Source organism: Balaenoptera borealis, assembly GCF_965194805.1.
Source record: "Balaenoptera borealis genome assembly, chromosome: 13".
NCBI lineage: Eukaryota > Metazoa > Chordata > Mammalia > Artiodactyla > Balaenopteridae > Balaenoptera > Balaenoptera borealis.
Window position 1 is genome coordinate 65,899,484 of NC_138870.1, and position 17,509 is coordinate 65,916,992.

At 36.6% G+C, this 17,509-nt stretch overlaps 1 long non-coding RNA gene across 1 annotated transcript in view; it reads left to right on the plus strand.

Annotated features, from left to right (window-relative positions):
* LOC309609802 overlaps window positions 1-17,509 on the plus strand; it is a 194,979-nt gene that overhangs the window by 11,161 nt on the left and 166,309 nt on the right. Inside the window, exon 2 of the long non-coding RNA XR_014233587.1 lies at window positions 33-999. This is a non-coding gene — a long non-coding RNA (uncharacterized lncRNA). The remainder of the gene's footprint in view (window positions 1-32; window positions 1,000-17,509) is intronic.

Below are 17,509 nucleotides of genomic sequence, written 5' to 3' on the forward strand. Positions count from 1 at the left end.
TTTTTCCTTAGCCTTTTGAGAAGTCTCTCCAGGTTTTTCCTCTTGAAGGTGTTGCAATTAGCTTTTTTAAGTGCTACTGACTTCCCATTGGTGGCATCCATTTAGATGGTAATGTTATCTTTGTGACATGTTTATTCAAAGGGGGAACAGGGCCTGCAGAGGTCTGAAAGGCAGGAGTTCCCATTTTCTCACAAAATTTTTTCCTGAAACTTAGAATAAATCAGATCTTCTTGAAATGCATCCTATTTCCCATAGGAACAATTGTAGGACTGGGTAAGTCACATAGGTGATAACAGACACTTAGTTATGTAAAACACACTTGGGTCACATTCAAGTTCCTAGCAATTCTAGAAGAGTTAGAACAAATGCACCTGATTCTTTGGGGACCCCAGTAAGAAATGAAGTGAAATGAAATCTTACTATGTGTTATATAGTATTAGCTCTCTCATTTCAGTTTTTTAAATAATATTTTGTATGTGTGTCTCAACACTCATAACTAGAATAGAAACAGTGGATTAGGTTAAGGTACTTAGCATAATGTCTTCTACCTCCATAATGATTTAAAATAGTAAAGTTAGGTGGAAATGCTCTAAATAGGCACACTTGAATCAATCATGCTTGTTTCTAGTACAAAGGTGTCTCATATTCCTTAAAATATTGTGAACAGCCAAACTCTGCACACTGAGTGAAAAAAAAAAGCAGAAAGATGAGTTTATTACAAGGGTTTCAACCTGCAAGCTGAGAAATTCAAGGCTACAGGAGCAATGAGTTCTGAGTTGCTCACAGCCTAGGGAGTTTTTATGGGATACACGTGGAAGTTACTTGGCTTTTTCAGCTGATTGGTTGCCTGGTGGTCTCTTTCCTCATTTGGAACCCGGTAGCTGAGTCAGGGGAGCAAGGCAGTCCAGAGATGGCGTAAACAGACTTGGCGTTTGGGGACCGGCTGGCATCGTCTGCTGATTTCTGAGAAGCGCTGTAAATTCCTGCAACTTCTGTTAGGTAAAGTTAACTTTCATTTTCTTTAATGCGCCCGCATTGCTTTAAATGGCCAACTCCATTTTGTCTCAGACGTAAGCAACTGTGTTTTAGTTTGGTTCAACAACGTTAAAAAATAAAATTCTACCCATGTGTAGAACTGGGTCACTGGGCATGAAGGATCTATTGAAATTTTATATTGGTAAAAAAACAGAATTCAACTGAGAACATTTGAGGATCGTGTTGGCTTTGTTCGGTGATTCGTGAATCGGGCAGCATGCAATCTAGCAGATAGAAAGGAGCTCTGAGGAGCCATACGAAGTGAAAGAATTGTGGGCAGAAGGGAGCAGGAACAAGAAAGTTATACTACACTAAAAATCATGTTGGTTATTGCAAGGTCATGTTCCTTTAAGGGATGGCAGGGGTCTATCCAGCAGCTTACCTAACTAATGCTTATCAGGTGATTCCTAATTGACTGGTTTAAGATTCCATTTCTGGAAGAGAAGAAACTAATTAACTCGTCTCAGTTTGGCGACACTGGGCTTAGCAGAAGCAACTCCATTTTGTGCCTATTTGCTTGTTTTTAACAATATGCTTGCTAAAGTAAACATCAATTAAAATCACCAAATGGTATTTTTATTGATATTATAGATTACAGATTTATTTTAAAGGGCCATATCTTTTTTTTTTTTTCTGTACAAATAACAACTGTATTTGTCCACACCAGGATTAAGTTACTTAACAGAGAGACAGAGGGTGGTGGGAGGTTGGCATCCACAGCACCGTTTATGTCACAGGCTTCTGGAGGCACCGCATCACTCCTACCGTGGTACCACGTAAAGAGCCATATCTTTTGATTGTTGATTCCTTTTTAATAAACTATCCAAAGGAGTTTGTACAGATAATTTCCCCATAGTTAATGTTCGGAGTCTTTTTGTTGACCTTTTAGTGGCATTCACATCTGTGGTCATGCTTTTCAAAACAATATCTGAAAGACTGAATGTATCAGTAAAATATTTTAATAGTTAATGTGAGTTCTTAGAATGCCTTTTGGCAATGACTATAATCTTACGTTTTGTAGTTAAATTGACAATCAATTTATTAGAGTTCCACATTCAAAAATCATGTTTTCCTTTGGCCTTTAAGCTATTTTTCACAAATTTTATCTTGTCACGTATAAATCTAATAAATTCCATTTGAGAAAGCACAGTCACCTCTCCTCTTTTACTTATCCTTTAATTAAATTTGATTAGCTCAAGTCTAATGGTTTAAACTCTCTTAAACAATGAATTCCTTGAGCAACTTTGTTAATTAAATCCCCTAAAATATTTTAAACAGAATTTATAATTTTAATATCTTCAATTTTTAAGCCCCAACTTGACAAACTCTTGGTGTCTGAAGATGCCAAAAATGGTTTACCTGCTCCTTGCCTGAGTTTGAAACCTATTTATTTATTTTTTAGTTGATTAATTTAACAAATACTTTTATAGTGCTTACTCTCTCAGGCTGCTCTACCCCGTAGTCAAGAAGATCTTTTATTCCCAAGGTTACCAGATAAACAATTCACTCCTCTTTCCCTGGAGGGGAGGAGATGGGACAGGGGAGTTATCCACTGGAGCACCTGCAGATGAAAAGGTGAAATCAAGGGAAACATGTTCCCTCACTCACCCAGTCAACACACACATACTCAAAACCTCTGGTCTTGTATTCCTGTTACTCTTTGGGCTTATTTATTAAAGCTATGCTCAAACAGGGCTCTGACTGTCTCCATCAGTGGGGGACATCTGTGTGTGGCCTCTTCAAAAAAACTTGTACCTGATGGTAGAGGAAAGGATGACTTTAAGACTATTACAGTAGGAATCAAGACTGTTGTAAGAAGGGATAGAGAATGAACTAAATTTCACTGAAACAAAAGGTGAGAGAGTTTTAAGCACTGAGCTGAGCTAGAGGGAAAATACTGGAGGACTTTTGGTGGAGTCGGTCAATGTGATTAAGCCACCTGAGGTTGCTAATTGGTGCTTATCACGAAGTTAGGCTCCTATCCTCTCACAGAGACTGAGAGATTGAGGCTTCATCTTTCTTTTTTTATAAATTTATTTATTTATTTTTGGCTGTGTTGGGTCTTCGTTTCTGTGCGAGGGCTTTCTCTAGTGGCGGCGAGCGGGGGCCACTCCTCATCTCATTGTGCGGGCCTCTCACTATCGCGGCCTCTCTTGTTGCTGAGCACAGGCTCCAGATGCGCAGGCTCAGTAGTTGTGGCTCACGGGCCCAGTCGCTCCGCGGCATGTGGGATCCTCCCAGACCAGGGCCCGAACCCGTGTTCCCTGCATTGGCAGGCAGATTCTCAACCACTGCGCCACCAGGGAAGCCCTTTCTTCCTCTTTTTACAAAATTTATTTTATTGAAGTATAGTTGACTTGCAGTGTTGCGCTAATTTCTGCTGTACAGCAAAGTGATTCAGTTATATGTATGTATACATTCTTTTTCATATACTTTTCCATTATGGTTTATCACAGGATATTGAATATAGTTCCCTGTGCTATACAGTAGGACCTTGTTGCTTACTCATTCTATATATAGTAGTTTGCATCTGCTAATCCCAAACTCCCAATCCATCCCTCTCCCACTCCCCTGCCCCCTCCCTCTTGGCAACCACAAGTCTGTTCTCTACGTCTGTGAGACTGTTTCTGTTTCGTAGATAAGTTCATTTGTGTGACGTTTTAGATTCCACATATAAGTGATATTATATGGTATTTGTCTTTCTCTTTCTGGCTTACTTCACATAGTATGATCATCTCTAGGTCGAGCCATATTGCTGCAAATGACATTATCTCATTCTTTTTTATGGCTGAGTAGTATTCCATTGTATATATATATGTACCACATCTTCTTTATTCGTCCATCTGTTGATGGACATTTAGGTTGTTTCCATGTCTTAGTTCTTGTACATAGTGCTGCTATGAACATAGGGGTGCATGTATCTTTTTAAATTATAGTTTTGCCTGGATATATGCCCAGGAGTGGGATTGCTGGATCCTATGGCAACTCTAGTTTTAGTTTTCTGAGGAACCTCCATACTGTTTTCCATAGTGGCTGCACGAGTTTACATTCCCACCAACAGTGTAAGAGGGTTTCCTTTTCTCCACACCCTGTCCAGCATTTGTTATTTGCAGACTTTTTAATGATGGCCATTCTCACTGTGTGAGGCGGTACCTCATTGAAGTTTTGATCTGCATTTCTCTAATAATTAGTGATGTTGAGAATCTTTTCATGTGAGGCTCCATCTTTCTTGATGATTACATTTCAAAGGGATGGCTCTGCATAGGTCCCTGAGAAAAAAAAATTCTTTTTTTAAATTTTTTTATACAGCAGGTTCTTATTAGTTATCCATTTTATACATGTTAGTGTATACATGTCAATCCCAGTCTCCCAATTCAGCACACCACCACCTCCCACCCCCTGCCACTTTCCCCCCCTTGGTGTCCATACGTTTGTTCTCTGCATCTGTGTCTCAATTTCTTCCCTGCAAACTGGTTCATCTGTACTATTTTTCTAGGTTCCTTTTATATCTAAAAGGGTCAGAGAAAGGAATAAGTAGAAGATTGCAGAAGATTTATATCTTAAAGGGTCAGAGAAAGGATTAAGTAAATGCTCTAAGAAAATGGATATCAGGAGCCTATAGTTAGGAAGAAAACTGTCTAAAATTTAGTTAAGCTGAGGAGTTAGACCTCAGGTGGGTGGTGTCATTTCTCACCCATAAGGCTCAAAAGTGGCTAAAAACAGTAGCCCAATAAATCAAATCTGAGTCACTCTGTACCCAAGGAGAAAGAATTAGAAAGAGGCAGCTATTCTCTTGTCCTGGCTAATATTTAGGGGTGCCTAAGAGCTATTTGTGTAATAGATCACCGTAGATCTAATCTCTTCTTTAATGTACTTAAAGTTTTCATTACATCCTTCTGCTGCTTCCGTCTCTCAAATGCCACTTCATCCTCTTCTAGGAGGTGCTTAAAGATGGTAATAAGAACAGAAGTGTATGCTGATACTTGTTATTCTGATATATTTAGTGAGCATTATAAAGGGTGGAATTTTGATTCTTGATTGAAACGTAGTATTACAAATTAACTTACTAAGATCTATGTTCTGAAGAAGAGGAGGCATTCCCTTTAAGAAAAATTCGTACCTGGAGAGTTTAATCTTTTTAAAAAACTTTCTCCAGCAGTCTTCTTCATGACCTACTGAGCTTTTGTACCAACCTGCCATTTAATATTTCAGTTCTTAGAAGGCAGCTAAACCTAATGAGGGCAGAGTTACCAGTTTTGATTTAATAAAAGCAGTGACCCTCATGTGGAAGGCGAGAAGAGGTGGACTCTATCCATAAGGGAGGAAATTAAATTTTCAAATTTTGATTCATTCTGGAATCCACACTTTTGGGGGCTAAGTTGTTAAGATACTTTACCTGAAGAAAAGCCAGATTTAATAAAATGTAAATGTAAGTATATGCTAATTGAAAAAGTTAGAAAGTGTTAGAAAATCAATTCATTTTGTAAGTGCAGTGATAAAGAAGGTACTGCAAGGGGATTTATGTAAATATAATAAAGCATTTATCTTGCAAACTTGTTAAACAGCAGTAGGTACTTTAGGAGGTGAAAATAATTAGTTCCTCAGCTCCCATGTGAGCCCAAGTCATTGTTACAATTATATTTATTTATTACTTCAAAATGACTTTTTATTTCAGTGCAACACAGACGTAGAAACCTATAATCACATCACATTTTTCCTAATAATTTTTGTTTGTATTTAATGTACAAACAATAAATTCCCATCTTTCATAATGTTATTGACCTTTTATCTCTCCTTAAGAAGACACAGTAGCACTGAGAGTTATCTTCTTGTAGACAAGGTTATTTTAGACACAACCACTCCTCTCCCTAGCCCCGCTCTAATACATTATCTAAATTTCACTCTGTGATTTTATTTTTTTTAGAATGGACATAAGACCTTGTCACTCCCTTTCTTAAAAGTCTTCTAAGGCTTCACAATTATCCAGCATAAACTTTCAGTAAGGCAACTTATAACTCATAATTAATCAAAAATCATCCTACACTAATTGCCCCCACCTTGAACTTTACATTCAATCAGATGAACTGTTATGTGCCCTTAAACATGTTGCCTATGTTACAGAACACAACTTCATGTGCCCAATGCACAGTAAAGCCAAATAAAACAAACTGTCAGAGTTTAGAGCAGAGAAAGTTTTGTTGCAGGACCAAGCAAGAAAAATGGGTGGCTCATGCTCAAAAACCCTGTACTCCTTGATGGTTTTCTGGGAGAAGATTTTATAGGCAAAATTTCGGGTGAGGGCTGCAGGGTGTGTGACTTTCTTCTGATTGGTTGGTGGTAAGGGAACAGTGTGGTGCTCTAGGAATCTTGTGCTCAACCTGAAGTTACCATCCTCCACCTGGGTGGAGGTCTTAGTTCCTGTAGAAGAATTCAAAGATATTGTTGTGTATATCCCTTGAGGAGGAACTGGGGCCGGGACCCAAGGCTACACTATTATTTCTTGATTGTTCCTCCTTTGTTTATTCATCCCCTCCCTTCCGTGATTAGGTGATTAGCTACTGTTTGAATTTGCTCTTTAGTGTTCAGGAAGGTCTAGGAGGCTGAAGCTTTTATCCTGCAAATAAGAAGCGGGGGACAGGAAAGGCTTTGTACCTAGGAGGGTCCCACAGGGTCTTGATCGGTTTCAATCACATTGGCCTTAAGTTCTTCCTACCCCCAACTTCTTTTTCACCCTAGGCCTTCGCAAGTGCTAATTCCTGTGTTCAGAACACTTCTCACGTCAGTCAGCTTAAGTCTAACTTTTCCAGCAGCCTTTCTTGAGTTCCCCAAACAGTTCAAATTTCCCCCTTTTGTGACTTTTCCACCCTAACCACTACATACCTTAGCACCATGGTAGGCTTCTTTATAACACTTTACATAGGCACCAATTTGTTACTCCAAAAGTTAATCACTTATGACCATGTTTAATAGATAAAACTTGAATTTGGCTAAGTGCACAGGAATGCAAAACCAGTACTTAGAAAATTATAGGTTTTGAGGAACTGTTACAACCCAAGGAAAGAATTTTAGGAGTTATTCTAGACTTCTAGGCAGCTCTAGACTGCATGTTGAGAGCAATGTGAATTATGCTCAGTAGAAACAAATAAATAAATAAATATCCTTGTTCCTCTGCCTATCACCACAGAAAGATGTGTTATCAGAGAAAACAGGAAATTAAACATAGGAACCATTCAATATCTTTGCTTGACTAGATTCACCAAACCAAAATGATTTCATCAAATAAGATTTGTTGCTTGATTTAGAAATATTTGTGCATAATCAAAAATTCTCAGTGTAGATAGCATATCTCCAGGTGCTAGAAACAGGAAGATATATACGGCATAGCCCTCACCTTCAAAATACCACAAAAGTACAGGAGAAAGCAGTTATCTGAAGATAACTTTTAGACAATGCAGATTGCTATGATTAGCATAAGAAAGATAAAAATAATAGTGCTCTGGAAGAGAACATTTAAATTACAACTGGATTAATAAAGAGTTTAAATTAATGGTTGCTGGGTCTAGACCATCATTTCTTTTTTGCTGTTGTTACTGTTATTAAGCTAAAATGCATACTTTAAAATTAAAAGCCCATAATTTATTCAGATTGTTATTCTTTAAATCAAAGAATATTTGTACAAATATTATAGCCCTTATATAATACTGTATTTGCTTGTTTGTCTTCCTGCCAAAGTATGAGATCCTAGTGGGTGTATTCTCATTTGTCTATAGGTATATAATTTTCAAATGAATAAATAAATGTTTGAGTGAATAAAAAATGAAGATGAGGGTAAGAAGTGTGGATAAATTTCAGTTTCCTCACAATTTTGCCTTGTTCTGAATCTAGTCCTATCACTAAATATATTTACATTCTGATACAGACCGATATCAGAATCAGAGAATTTTTATTGGAAACTCATAGAGGTAGAAGGTATTTTAACTTTTTTTTTTTTTTAATTAATGCTCTTGAATTCTGGTGGAGACAGAAAGGTTTGAGGGGCCACAGTATATGCCAAGAGATGCAGAGACAGGAGTGAAGAGAAAAATAAGACAGAAAGTTGGGCTTTGAAGACTCACAATGAGAAAAGTAAATACCTTCCACTCTGACATCACTCCTGGGTTTATATAGCAAAGTGCAGAAGAAGCTCCCAGGCATAGTCAGACAGAAGTCAAGTCATGGCATATTAAAATTGAGAGCAGTAAAAGTTATTATTAAAAGTCAACTTTGTCTTCTATTACCACTTCTTTTATTGACATCCTTGTATTTATTATTAAGAATTTTCCTAAATTTCAAAGCTTGTTTTTGTTCTTAAGACAGCAGTTTGCGAGCATTTTATATTAAATGAAAGAAAAAAAGAAAGCTCACGTAAGAACCTGCTTTAATTTTTTCTTTTAATTAATTTTCCACTTGTACTTGGAAACACTAAACCTTGAAGGGAATTTAAAAGTCTGTCCTATAAACATAACTCTCCAATGTCAGTTATGTTTCTTTGACTACCAGCAAACAGAAGTTGATTTTGGTGTCTTGAACAACAACAACAAAGTATTTATTGGGTAGCTATAGGCAGCGGTGTATACACTCACAGGGAAAGTTGAACAACCAGGACTCTTAAAGGATAAATCATAGGATAGTTCCAATACTTTGGGTTGCAAAAAGAAACAATTAGATTTATTTTGGACATTGCTCTTGGGATAAATCAAGAGTCCAGTCATTTTTGTTTTAAACCTTTTATTTTGAAGTAATTTTAGACTTACAGAAAATTTGCAGTTTCCATACTCTTAACCACATTGCAACTACTAATACCAGGACATGAACATTAGTGTAAGGTTATTAACTGAACTAAAGACCTTATTTGAATTTGACCTGTTTTTCCACTAATGTTTTCTATCTGTTCCAGAATTCCATCCAGGATCCCATTTTGCTTTAAAATTTTATTTCTCCTTAGTCTCCTGCAGTTTGTAATAGTTCCTCAGTTTTTCCTTATCTTTCATAACAGTCGTTTCTTGTCCTTCATGATCTTGATACTACTGAAGGCTATTGATCAATGACTGTCAAATCTTCTTCAATTTATGGATGTCTGAAGTTTTCTCATGATTGAATTGAGGTTATGCGTTTTGACAAGAATATCACAGAAATGATATTATGTCCTTCTCAGTGCATCATATCATGGGGTTCATGATATTGATAAGTTTCTTTATTGGGGATGTTGACCTCGATCACTTGCTTAAGGTGGCTTCTGCCAGATTCCTCCACTGTAAAGTTAATATTTTTTCCTTTGTAATGATGAATATCTTTGGGTGCTAATTTGATACTGTGCAAATCCACTTTCTCTTCAAATGTTTAATCAGTAATTTTAGCTTCTATCTGTTGATCTTGTCTGCAACAGTTATTACTGTGGTGTTTGCCAGTGGTGATTTTATATTTCCCTTTATATTTTTAATTGGACTTTTGTATTAAAGAGCTATCTCTTCTTCCTTATGCATTTATTTAATTGATTGTATATTTGTATCACTATGGATTCATGGAAATTTATTTTTTATGGGTTATAACTTAATACTTTTTTGTTTTGTTTTGTTTTTTTGAGGGAGGGGGCTCAAATTATTCTAGTTTTGGCCATTATGAATTGCTTCAGATTGGTGCCTGTTTTTGAGAAGTATTTCTTTTTGAATACTTTCATACTATCTGATATTACATAATTTTTAGTTTTATCTTATATTTCACTGCCCCAGTCCTGGAATCAACTATTTCCCTAAGGATCCCTGGTTCTTTTTATTGGAAGATAGTGTTTAGAAACCAAGATCTGGGCACTATGTGTGTGCATTGCTACTGGGATGTCATATATATATATATATATATATATATATATATATATATATATATACACACACACACACACACACACACACACACACACACACATATACATATATATGTATACTAATTCAGGCATACTCAAATATCTATATATAGGTATCCATCTCCTTGTATATATATTAAAACCATGAATTTTCTCTGAGATATTGAATTCCAATTTAATAACAAGTGTTCATTTTTAGATTTCTTCCTTTGCTCCAACAGTGAGAAACCTGGCTCTTATTAGCTCCCATATGGTTACCTATTTGTTTAAATATAGTGTACCCATAGATAGTTTCTGAACTCCTAACTTATATCGCTGTGAGAAAGATTTTTATCAACTAGATAACAACGCTTATGTACAGTTTTTTGGTCATGCTATATCCGGTTTAGACATTGTTTTCCAAAGTTACCTGGGTTAATTTTTCTCTTCCCTATCACAAATGAATGTGGTTACTATTCATTTGTAATACATTTAGAGTTCTTTTGTAGTATTTGTATCCTGTTTTGGGTTCTTACCCATTTTGGTTGGCTTTATTGTTGTTTTTTGTTTGTTTTTTTCCGTTTTTGAGTATGTGAAACATTACTATGGGTCCCTGGGTTACAGCTATACAAAAAATATATCTACTCAGAGAAGCATCACTCCCTCCTGTTCCTGCTACCTTGTTCCCATTTCCCACTTCTTACAAGAATTTTCACCAGTCCTTATAGGTAATACATTGTTTTTAATTTCTGGTTTATCCTTCCAGTATTTATTTCACATAGATGAACAGATAACGTGTGTATTTTCTTATATTCCTTTTCTTTCTTAAGTGAAGTTTGCCTCCTCTTTTGTGCTTTGTTTTTTTCACTTAACGGTATAATTTTGAAATCATTCTATATCAGTTCATAAGCGTATTCCTAATTCTTTTATTATAGCTGCATAAGACTCTGCTGTATAGATGTGCTAGAGTTTACTCAACCACTTTCCTATGTATGAACATTTAGGTTGTTTCAATATTAAGTAATTACAAACAATGCTACAATGAATGACCTTATGCATATGTATTTCTGTATTATTGGAAGTGTGTTTTGAGGGTAGATTTCTAAAAGTGGGATTGTTGGTCTGAAAGATATGTGCATATATACTTTTGTTAGGCATTGTTAATTTACTTGTCGAAGGGCTATATATATTTGCATTTCTTTCAGTAATGTATGAGAGTGTCTTTTTCCCCATAGTCTCACCAACAGAACGTTCTATTGTATTTAAAATTTTTTTCCAGTCTCTAATAGATCAAAAATGACATCTTGCAATTCTCTCATTATGAGTGAGCTTGAATATTTTCTCCCTATTTGAGGAGAATTTTTTATATCTTTTTTTTTTTTGAGAAATGTCTGTTCATTTTTTTTGACATTCAAAAAATTTATTTATTTATTTATTTATTTTAGGCTGTGTTGAGTCTTTGTTGCTGCACAAGGGCTTTCTTTAGTTGCGGCCAGTGGGGGCTACTCTTTGCTGCAGTGCGCAGGCTTCTCATTGTGGTGGCTTCTCTTATTTCAGAGCCTGGGCTCTAGGCGCAAGAGCTTCAGTAGTTGTGGCACACGGGCTCAGTAGTTGTGGCTTGCGGGCTCTAGAATGCAGGCTCAGTAGTTGTGGATCACGGGCTTAGTTGCTCTGCAGCATGTGTGATCTTCCCGGACCAGGGCTCGAACCTATGTCCCATGCGTTGGCAGGCGGATTCTTAACCAGTGCACCACCAGGGAAGTCTCCATATTTTTTGACATTTTTATTGAGTTTTTGGTTTTTTCCCCTTAATTTTAAGGGTTTTTAAAAAATATGCTAGGGATATTAGCCGCCTGTCTGAGGTGTATGTTGTAAGTAGTTTTTCCTAGTTGGTTAGTTTCCTTTAGACTTTGTTTATGGTGGTTTTTTCCATGCAAATTAAAAAAAAAAATGTTGTCAAACTTACCTGTCTTTTTCTTATTGCCTCTGAATTTTGAGTCATAGTTAGAAAGCCTTTCTCTATGATGAAGTTAAAGAGGAATTCATCCGTGTTTTCTCTTATTATTTGTGGTTTAATTTTTTTCATTTAGGTTCCTAATCCATTTGGAGTTTATTCTTATTTAAGGTGTGAGATATGGGTCCAACTTTATCTTTTTTTTTTTTCTTTCCAAATGGCTCCTTAGTTGACCCACCACCATTTATTTAAATACATCCATGTTTACCCAGGGATTTGGAATGCTGTCTTTGTCATATATTAAGTTGCCATGTGCATTTTTTATAAATTTATTTATTTATTTATTTATTTATTTAAGCTGCATTGGGTCTTCATTGCTGTATGCAGGCTTTCTCTAGTTGTGGCGAGTGGGGGCTACTCTTCGTTGTGGTGTGTAGGCTTCTCATTGCGGTGGCTTCTCGTTGCGGAGCACGGGCTCTAGGCACATGGGCTCAGTAGTTGTGGCTCATGGGCTCTAGAGTGCAGGCTCAGTAGTTGTGGTGCATGGGCTTAGTTGCTCCATGGCATGTGGGATCTTCCCGGACCAGGGATTGAACCCGTGTCCCCTGCATTGGCAGGCAGATTCTTAACCACTGTGCCAACAGGGAAGTCCACCATGTGCATTTGCATCCAATTATGGACTTTAATAACTCCATAGGGCTCATAATTTTTCTTTAGCCATTTTTTTCATGTGATTCTTGCATGTTTGTTTCTCCATATGAACTTTAATAGCAATTTGTCTAACTGCAAAAAAGCATTTTTGCATTTTTATTGGAATTGTATTAATTTTATATATTAACTGAGGGAGAACTGACATCTTTATGTCGAGGTACTCTATCCAAGAAGAGGAAATGTCTATTTCAAGTCTATTTTTGTGACTTTTGGATTGTTTCACAATTTTCCTCATAGAGATCTTATACATTTTATGTTAAATCTATTCCCAAGTATTCTGTCTTTTAAAATAAGATTTTAAATGGGTTTTTCTCTATCTTTATGTCCTTTAACTATTTATTACATGTTTATATGAAGACTATTGATTTCTGTATCTTAATGTTATAGTTTGTTACTTCACTGAATTATTTTATTGTTTGAGTTAGTTTGTCATTGATTCTCTGGTGATTTTCAGGTATACTATCATATCATTTGCAAATAAAGATAATATCACTCCTTTGTCCATTCTTATTCTCTTGTCAACTACTTTTGTCTAATTGTATTGACTAATATTTCTAGTACAATATCAACTAAGAAAAGAGACAGTGGAAATGCATGCAGTATTTCCCCTTTAAATAAGATAATAGCTTAAGGAGTAAGGTACACACATATGTTATGTTAAGAAAATATCTATGTCTCAGTTCTTATTTCCTTCAGGCTTTTTTTTTTTAAGCAATAGTTGGGTGTTGAATTTTGTCAAAGATATTTTCAGCACCTCTGAAGATAATCATAATATTCCCCTTAGATTTAATAGTACGGTGTATGATATTAATAGATTTCCTAATATTAAACTAACCTTACATTCTGGGATTAAATCCCACTTGGTCACGGTGTATTATTTTCTTAATGTGGTGCTGGATTCTGCTTACTAATATTCTGTTTAAAAATTTTTCACCATTATTTATGAGTGCAGTTAGTCTTTAATTTTCTTCCCTTGTACTCTTTCTGGTTTAAATAAGATTATTATTCTTGCTTCATAAGGGAAATTACGAAGGTTTTCTTCCTTTTCAATGCTCTGTAATAACTTTAGAGTATTAGGGCTATCTGGTCTTTGGAAATTTGGTAAAATTCCTCTGTAAAAATCCCTAGGCCTGGTGCTGTTTTATCAGTTTTTTAAAAAAATTTTTTTCTATTTCTTCTAAAGAATGTGTCTGTTTCAAATTTCAAACTTGAATGGGGTCAATAAAGGGGTTTTATTTTGTGAGCCAACTAGAAAATCTTTTTTCTTTTAGTAGGTGAATGTTTTAGGCTGAATTGTGTTACCCCAAAATTCATATTGAAGCCCTAAACTCCATTATATAGAATGGGATTGAATATGAAGATAGGGCCTTTAAGTAAAAGATTAAGTTAAAATGAGCCTGCAAGTGTGGGCCCTCATCCAATCTGACTGTGTCCTTATAAAAAGAGGAGATTAGGGCATAAAGAAAGACACCAGGGATGCACATGTAGAGAGGAAAGACCATGTGAGAACACAGAGAGAAGGCAACCACCTACAAGCCAAGGTCAGAATGAACGAAACCTTCTGACAACGTCATCTTGGATTTCTAGCCTCCAGGACTATGAGAAAGTAAATTTCTGTTGTATAAGTCACCTAGTCTGTGGTGTTTTGTTATGGCAGCCCTAGCAAAGTAATACAGTGAATTAAGCTCATTCACAATTATTTTTGTGACTGATATGTTTGGTCTCAATTCTTTGTGATATGTATAGTTTACTCATTACATGTGTTGCCCTATGAGAGTATTTCTGTATAAGTTGCATATAGTTTGCTCTTTCATTTAAAAAAATTGGGGGAGTATACAGGAAGGTCTGTATTTTTGTCTAGTGGTAACCTAGTGGTAATCTTTTGAATGCTCTTTATTTAACCCTTTACCACCTAGCTTATCAATTTTCATTTTATTTTGTAAGTATCCTTTAGCATCCACATATCGCCTATACAACAGGGAACTTTTTATATTTTCCTCTTTTTCCCTCTCTTCCCATTTTTAGTTGCAACATTTCTGATTTATCACAATATATAACAGTTGGGTATTAGTCTTACACTCTCACCTCCAACATTATTTTAGTCTTATATGTATATTCCATTTTTTTTTTTTTTTTTGACTGAGCCACGTGGCATGTGGGATCTGAGTTCCCCAACCAGTGACTGAACCCGTGCTCCCTGCATTGGAAGTGCAGAGTCTTAACCACTGGACCACCAGGGAAGTCCCTTATATGCCTATATTTTAAAGTGCTTGCATTCAGTCCTTTTGCTGAAGTTTTCCTCATTATTATTTGGTTGAATAAAGCTCATCCTCTAGTTGGCAGAGGTCAGCAAACTTTTTCTGTAAAAGGCCTGATGGTAAAAATTTGGAGCTATGTAGACCAAGAGACCATAAACTGTTTCTGTCACAACAACTCTATCATAGTGTGAAAGTAGATACAGGCACTATGTAAAGGAATGAGTGTGACTGTACCTTACCAAACAGCACCTTGGGCCATAGTTTGCCAAATAGTACTCTGGTAAATTTCTCAAAAAGGTCTGATTTGTACAGAATTCCCTAAGTTCTTGTATATTGAAAATTGCTCATTGGCTTTGTTTTACATCCTCGTTATTTGAAGGACAGCTTGGCTGGATACAAAATTTTTGGTTCATGTATTCTTTCATTGAATTTTTAAAAAATGAAGTCTCACTGTTGCCTTGCTTCTTATGTTTTGAAAAGTCAGATATCTTTATATGACATTTTGCCTGCATGTCTTGAGGATCTTATCTTCATCTTTGAAATTGAATAGTTTTAGCTAGAATACGTCTCAGAATTGATTGATGTGCGTTCACTTTTCCAGGTAATTTTTTGCGGTTTTTCAATGTGTATATTTGGGTCTCTTTTTATATTTTGGGAAACTTTTCTGGGATTAGAGTTTTGAATATTAACTCTGTTCCATTGTGTTTTTTTCTTTTTCAGTGACTCTGATTATATGTATGTTATTCCTTCTTTGCCTGTCATCTATTCCACTGCTTTCCTTCAGATCCTTTTCATTTCTTTCTTTATGTCATTTTCATTCTGTTGATTGTTTTCCTGTATTTCTTGAATGTACCTTTAAATTTTCATTTGAGTCGATTCTCCCTTGAGTATTTTAATGCATTGTTGTATTTACTCTTTATAAGGACTTAAGTGTTAAGGTGCTAAACTAATATCCACATTTTACACATGAGAAACATGAGACTTTATGCACTGAATAAACTATAGACCTGCTTAAAGCAAGTTCATGAAGTAGAGCCCAGGATTGTTGAGTCCTGGGGAGCAACGTTTGCACAACAATATGCCATGCTCCATGTTAGTGCAGAACAGAAGAATCAGCATAATAGAGTCACTGTGTATGTCTCTGCAAACACTAGAATGTGAGCTCCAGTATCTCGAACAGAGGCTGGCACCAAAGTAGATATTGAAAATTGTTGCTGAGTTAATATTGCATGAGTCATGTCCCCATTGAAACTGCAAAACACCTGATCTTCAGGACAGCAAAGAACAGGTGGCCATTGCAGGCTGGCAGTTCTTGTGACAGTTGATACCTGTACTGACCTACAAACCACTTCTAAGCCTCCCTATTCTCCCAACACCTAGTTTTTTTCACTTCCCTTCAGCTTTATCCCATCTGCCCTAATAGGCACAACTCTCCCTGCCAAATGGTAACCAAAGCTCTGTTGGAAACTTGGGGATAAGACTAAGAGCACTAACCAGATAAGTGGTTTGTGATTTGCTCACATGGATTGTTTTGAATCTTTACTAGACCGAGAGGAAACTCTCCTGAAACGATCCCGAGGATTAGACCCTGAAGCAAAAGCCATCTAAGATTATCTGTGGATTTATCTATACTCTTAAAGAACAGAAGACAGGCTTGGGGATGAGGAGGTAGAAATAACCAAATAATTGAGGAATTAACTTTTACAGATTTCTATTCCCCTCTCCATTTTTAAAGATCTCCTTAATTATACAGACCTATGTGGAAACTCTCCTGTCTTTAAATTTGCTTCTTCTCACTTATTTTGCCACTTACTTGTCCACTGCTTACTGGGGAATGTGTGCAGTGGGAAATGTAGGTGCTTTATGCAGTGAGATCGTACAGTGAAATATTGAATGTGAACTTCCTTGTACACGAGTCTTCCCCTAGTCAGTCAGAGCATGCACATTGCCTGGAGAATAAGACTGTTGTGGCAGGAGTGCAAAGAGAAAGAGACAAGTTTCAGTGTTTGAATTCCAAACACTGGAAGTGTTTGGCAGTGACATCAGAAATAATAGTCAGCACCAGGAGACTGCTGAAAGCACTCAGTCTCCTGTGCCAGTAAGCAGAGAGGGAGACAAGCCAAGGCGTGCAGGCCATTGGTGCCACTTGAGCAAGCTCATTGTGTTCCTGGTGCTGGGGGGCCTCATTAGCAGTTCTTGTCAATGCCAGGAGAGTTTTCATCAAAAACTGCTGCTTGAACTTGTCCAGGAGATGCCCACCTGTGCTCAGAGAATTGGCTGACATTTATTTAAATGGCCTCGTAGAGACCACTCCTCCCTCCCCTTTTCTTCCTTCTCCCAGTCCCTTTTTCAATCACCTAGGATCTTTGTAAGTCAAATGCTCAAAAACAGAATGCACTGGGCAATGAAATGCAGAGATAATAATGTTGTGAAGAGAATGTCCGTGGTGTATTACTTAGAGGAGATCAAGCAGTGGTGAAACTCTCAACTGTTATATTGGAGGACTTTTTAATACTTTTAGGTGACGGGACTTCCCTGGTGGTCCAGTGGTTAAAGCTACGTGCTTCCAATGCAGGGGGCGTGAGTTCAATCTCTGGTGGGGGAACTAAGATCCCACAAACCGCACAGTGCGGCCAAAAAAAAAAAAAAAATCATATCATCTGAATAAAGACAATT